This window comes from Aedes aegypti, chromosome 1 (assembly GCF_002204515.2).
Source record: "Aedes aegypti strain LVP_AGWG chromosome 1, AaegL5.0 Primary Assembly, whole genome shotgun sequence".
Taxonomy (NCBI): domain Eukaryota; kingdom Metazoa; phylum Arthropoda; class Insecta; order Diptera; family Culicidae; genus Aedes; species Aedes aegypti.
In genome coordinates, this window is record NC_035107.1 from 166686001 (window position 1) to 166692574 (window position 6574).

Consider the following 6574-nt stretch of genomic DNA (forward strand, 5'->3'; position numbering starts at 1 on the left):
GCCCATATTTTCTTTCACACGAACTCAGTTTCCGTGAGAAGTAGGCAATAATGTGTTCTTTACCATCCAACTCCTGCGTCAGTATGCCAGCTATTGCTACATCACTGGCATCGGTTTGAATTGTAAATTCTTTTGTCCAGTCTGGGTTGGCAAGGACCGGCTCCGAAATCAAACATTCTTTCAGTCTGATAAATGCCTGTTCAGCTTTATCATTCCACCTAATCTTCTTGGGTTTGCCTTTCAACAAGTCAGAGATAGGGGCTGATATACCACTAAAATTCGGAATAAAGTTGCGGTAGTATCCCGCCATCCCTAAAAATCTGCGAATCTCCTTTGGAGTTTGCGGTCGAGCAAACTTGGAGATCGCAGTGACCCTTTCAGGATTCGGCTGGTAGCCGTTCTCTGAAAGAATAAAAACTAAATATTTTATTCTTTTCAGGCAGAATTTACACTTAGCCAAATTCACAGAGAGGTTAGCTTCTCGTAAGCAATCAGCGACAATTTTGAGATATTTTATGTGATCCTTGAATGTTCTGGTTGCAATTATGATATCATCAAGATAAGAAAAAATGAATGGCTCGTACAGCCCTTCTTTCAAAACTCTGTCAAGGATACGAGACATGGTAGCACTGCTATTGATTAACCCAAAGGGTTGGGCGCCATTTGTCACCTCCCCAGGGGAAAGGTCGCATGAGACGGAGACAAAATAGGTGGAAAGAAAGGGCTGGTGGTACTGATCCCCAAGCACGTACCTAAACAGCCTAAAATTGGTTCGAACTAGCGGAACCATTGACGAAAATGAATCGAGTCTATCCATATTAAAATAAAAGCATACGTTTCACATACAAATAATAAGAATGGTGTATTTTAGTACTTACGTTTAATTTCCGCTTAACCTACGATTACCCTACTGTGTTAGTGTGCATGGGCGTCAGTGTCGAGTGTATCCCGCGGCGATTGGTGGACAGCATGCTTGCCCGGACAGAAGCAAATTCACCAGCGACGTGCCAGCTACTCCAACGCTAGCACACCGATCCATGATCGTGCTAGGACACCTTCCCGGCCTGGCGCACAAGTTGGTCATGATAGAAAGGCCTAATAGAGGAGACATTATGGAACACTTAATTCCGCACCATAAAAGACGATTTCAATTTGGGAAATGCTTTAGCTTCACGCTTACCGATCTCATTGTATCCTCCTCCTCTACTCCATTGTAACACTACAGAGCAGCATGCATAAAGGTAGTGAACATCTGCGGCTATGCAATAAATTTAACGATTAACAAGATCTCTTTCCAATCACTTTCACTGTTATTACCTTGCTCTGAGCCCAATAAGCTTAATTAGCTTTCCACTTCACCACTTCACTTTTTGCCACAGAATTAAAAAAATGGAAATTTTGTTCTACAGCGGTCAGGCTATCTCACGTCTACGTGCACTCCACGAACTTTCCTGCGTTCTGCCTGCTTGACAGTTAACCGAGAACTAACTAACCAGCTCAAGCGAGCTCCACTTCTACCTTTCGGTATGGATGCTGAGATCGTAATCTCTTATCGTCTGTGGGTGGTGATAAGAGCAGATGATCAGTGGAGAGTGAGATCCTCGGCTCTGGGAGTAGAGGGGCATACATGAGGGTTACTGATACATGATTATGGTGCTTATTGGTACGCTATGCATATCGTGTTGGGCTGTTGGAGCACGGGATTCTCTTCATATCGGGAGATGACGAACATGTGTTGCATGGGACTTACAGCTGGATGTAGAGTGTGTGTTCTGTTGTGGTGAGTGTAGTGTATTGTACATGGTAAGAAAGACCTATGCCTTCATTTCATACGGCGACAGTGGGGAGCTTTGATTCCCTCGCGAGGCCGTTGGTTGTGAGCAGGTTACAAGTTCTCAAAACCATAAATTCGTGTGCTCTTATGAATTTAAATCATATCAAAAAACAAACCTTAAAGTTTGAGTTAAAAATATTGAGATTTAGAGGTGACGCAAGCGTCTTGAAGGTGAATTTTCAAGTTATAAAAAGTCCTTCAATGATGTCCCCATAACTTCGTTATTTTCTAACCAATTTTGAAACATTGAAACCATTATCTTTAAAATTAAATTTATGAAAATTATGTAGAACACCAAATTTGTCCAAAATCAAAACTAGTCTAAGTAAAAAGTCCTAAAAATTTGTCCTCATATTACTAAAAAAAAAGTTTGGCAATAGCTTCATAAATACGATTCCACATCGTGTTACATGTTTTTAGAAAATTTAGTTGTTTTCAAACTGTTAATGCAACATTTCAAACTGTTAATGCAACATTTTTTTCATGCAATTACGAAAATTCTCTCAGCAATGGAACCGAGCATCATGCAACATCAACGTCCATTTTAATGTGTTCTTAATAAATGCGTCTACCCAAAGTTATTTAGCAATATACACTTCCTAGCATTTTGGAAAATACAATCACCATAAAAACGAAATTCAAAGCGATAACATATAGTTTTTTCAACATGAAAGTTTTTGTAGAAGAACAGTTAAATCGTTTTAGCAGAAATTGAATTTTTTTTACACTCAAACTATATTAAACTTAAAAAACAATAATAATAAAGCAACAAATAAAGAGTATTTTATTTCAAACTGTTTGCTTATAAATCAAAACTCAAAGCGATGACATGTGATTTTATTGACATAAATTTGACTAGAGTTGGACTAAAAATGTTTTAATTAGAAAAATAAATTAATGATTACACTCAAACTTTTTACACATTGAACATTTTTTACCAAAAACTTACAAAGAACCCTAGTTTTTCAACCTTTTCGCCTTAAAATCAATATATATTCAGTGACCATATTTGAAAACTTATTTTGTTCAACTGTATGATCGAGTTGTGAAGCAATGACATCTAGTTCTTAGAATGTAATATATTTGATTGTACAAAAACAGTGATTATATTTGAACAGAAAGAGACATTTTTGATTACCTTCAAAGTTTTGTTTGCTTAAAAAACAACAAGAAACCAAAGTTTTGAACTTTTTAGCCTATAAATGGAAATTCAAAGCGGTTACATACATTTTTTGGTAGTTATTTGCTTATATAAGTTTGGTTAGCATGTTTGGGGTAAAATTAAAATCTCAGATTACACTCAAAACTTATTTTGCCCAAAATAGAAGAAATCCTTATTGCTAAAAATTGTTTGCTAGTTAATCCGAATTTGAAGTGATAACATTCAATTTTTTCGAAATAAGTTTCATTCTAGAAGTCTAGAAAATATGTTTGAGCAGAAATATAAATATTTCAGAGCACTCAAAAATTATTTCACCTGAAAACTACTAAAAATCATTTTTTTAAGTTTATGGTAATGACATGTATTTTCTTGCTAAGATTTTGTGTTAACCTGAAGAGCTATTAAAAATTAAAGGTTTTAGCCAGTTAGCCTGTAAATCAACATGCAAAGCAATGTGTGTTTTTTTTTTACAACAATTTGCCTTTAGATGTCTAGCGAACATGTTTGAGCAAAAATTGAAGTTAAGATAACTCTCAAAATTTATTTTACTTGAAAAATTAGGAAACACCTAACTATTTAACCTCTTTTTACCTTAACGTTCAACGCTCCATCATCGTAATCATCGTCATCATCAATACTTCAAAAGCAGTTTTCGGTTCAAACCTAATTTTTTTTTCGATGAATATGTCTTCACTGTGTTTCGATTAGAGAATAGAATACAGTGAACACATTTTCTGTAAATTTTCTTGATTTTGAACGAAAAAACTGCTTTTAAAAATACTAAAATGAATGACAGATCGTGCCCCCTTAAATCAAAGCTCAAAGCGATGACATGTTTTTTTTACCTAAGTTTGTTTGCATAAGATATTTGGACAGAAATAAACGAATTGGCGAGTCATCGCATTAAATTTTGGTTTACAAACAATTAGTTAGAAAATGCTTTTTTTTTTGTAATTCTAGTTAAATAACCTTTTATAACATAATTGATGTGAGAAAAGTTACAAGTCTTTGTTTTATTTATTTAATTGGATGACATCAATAGGAAAAACAGAGCCCAATGATGTAAAACTCAGTGTAGTTTAACAATTATTACCAGTTACAAACTAAAATGAGAAAAATACAAATGATAATTCATGACAAAAATACAAAGACAATTTCATTATACGCCAAGAAATGAGAGAAAAACAGCTTCAAACTTACTCCAGATCGTTTGCCGGGAAACGTGGAAGTCGAATAAATTGTTTTTATTATTTTATTTGCAAGCAAAGTTGAAAAAAGGCTTTTTGTATTTTTTGAGAAAAAAATTAAATTTTTAATACACTCAATAGTTTTATTTTCTGGACAAACATGTTCACCAGCCTTCTTTTTTAAAATTTATAGCGCTATATTGTCATCACATAAAATTTTGATTTATTGACAAATAGTATAAAAATGGGATCTTCGTAATTATCAAAATTAAAATCAATTTAGAGTGTAATCAAAAAATATATTTTTGCACTAATATATTCAATAGACTTCAGCAGTCACGTTTCAGTCGCGAAATCCACTAGTTATTTCCCTAAATTTTGCTTCATAGGCAAACAGTGTTAAAACCCAAACGTTTCATACTTTATTGCAATTCTGAAATATTTTGAGTGTAATCAAAAATTTCTATTTCTGCCCAAAAATGTTTGCTGGGTTTCTACAATCAAATCCATGTAGAAAAAGTAGATGTCGCAGGGTCGAATTTTAAATTTACAGAAAAAGAATTAAAAACAGGGGTTTCAGTGGTTTTCTGACTAAAACAAATTTTGAGTGTAATCAAAAATTTATATTTCAACCCAAACGTGTGAATTCAGTTCCGGAATTTATTTTTACTGAGGAAACCATTATTTATCACCTTAAATATTGTTACATTGTTCAATTTATGCTGCAAATCCGTACCAGATAACACTAAGAAGAAAATTTTGTTAAAAAACTTTGAGTATACTATATTTTAAAATAAATTTTAAATGGATATTAATCTCTAAAACTGTCTTATTCCATTGATGCAAAAAAAATCGCTTATAAAACCACAGAGATATGCATTATAAAAATTGTACTTTAAACTTTTTCTGGACCCTTTGTGGTAAGCGTAAGTTTTCTTCCTCGCGGTAGTTAAAGAGTTGAACGTTTCTTACCGAAAATATTTTTTACAACGCTTACTGTTTCTCAAGGCTCAACTCGCATTAAATTTGTCTTAATAATATGCAAAATTAATTCTAAAGACCTGTCAGATATCGACGACACACTTTTAAGATTTTTTTTTGGATCCTCACCATAGACCTCATCTTTTTTTTTTTTTTTTTGCTGAAACTGTGTTCATTTTATGGGAACCTAACTATTAATAACTGTGGTACCTGGCGACCGATTCTTCCCTTTGGGTAGCAAGAGTGAACTGTAGACTCCTTCCTTGGAAACTGATGGGCAATGCTCCTTGGGTTTTCTTTGGCAAGGATAAGTAAAAGACTTCCTTTTGGCACAACACGACACAATACAGTTTATTTCACACTACATTTATTCGCTTAAAACTAAAATAAAATTTTGGTCAATGACCATCTATCGATCTACCTGTTGATCGTCTTCTCACTGACTACACAGATAAAAAAATCAAATTTCAATGTAGCAGATAGTAAAAGTAAACCAAAAACATTAATTTTTACAGAATCACGTTTGATTTTCCTCTAAAGATGATCGTGTAAATTTAAAGTGTATTCGAATGAAAAATAAGCGATTTATCGTTGACATTTAAGTTTATTTTGATGCTCCGAATATGTGCATATAAATGTTTTTAGCTGTGTAACTAAAGTTTACTTTCTTCAGTATCGACTTCTAAAAGTGCATTCCTCCTGCTACTTCTACACTATTCGTTGTTGTTTGCTGTATTAGTGATGTGGAACTATCACTGGTGGTTGGTAACCGTATCACACCATGGTAGCAGAATATGATCCACAGCTCCAAATAATATCAACGGGGGATAGTGGATGTGGGTTTTGATTTATTCCTCGACAATAACAATTTCGGGACTAAAGCACAATTGTGGGATACCTTGCGCGTTAACGGGTTAAGGCAGGTGTCCGGGATTCGAATTGCCCGAATCAACACGATAGTTGCCAAAACGGAAAATTTGTTATGTTACTAGCAAAACTTTCATTAATTGACGCTTCTATTCAGCTGTTCGGTAATCCAATACGCATGGTTTTTAAATTAATTAACTCATTACGCATGGTAAAGATGGACAAATAATGGGTGAAATTATGAAAAAAAAAATCCACGTATTCCGCTGGGATTCGACCCCAGGACTCTTGTATGCTAGACGAGCGCTTTACCAACTAAACTACCGAGCCACTTGATGATCCAATACATCAGTTGGTTGCAAGTTTTGAATTCTAATCCCCACAGATTACATAGACCCTTTTCATAATCCATATCCATGTGCATCTTATGTACATTACACAAGCGCGCAGAGCGAGTGCGATTTATTCTGTGTTGATGGCCTTCCTTCATCTATACACTTACACAATACAGCTGTTGTGGAAGCGATGTGGGTATGATAGGCA

The 6574-nt window shown here is 34.5% G+C and overlaps 1 long non-coding RNA gene across 1 annotated transcript; it reads right to left on the reverse strand.

The window, feature by feature from the left end:
• Positions 1-981: 981 nt before the first annotated feature.
• LOC110674544 lies at positions 982-1700 on the reverse strand. Its single transcript, XR_002498970.1, has 3 exons — positions 1318-1700; positions 1181-1258; positions 982-1095 (listed from the first exon to the last, which is right to left on the reverse strand). It is a non-coding gene; the product is annotated as an uncharacterized LOC110674544 (long non-coding RNA).
• Between the last annotated feature and the right edge of the window lie 4874 nt (positions 1701-6574).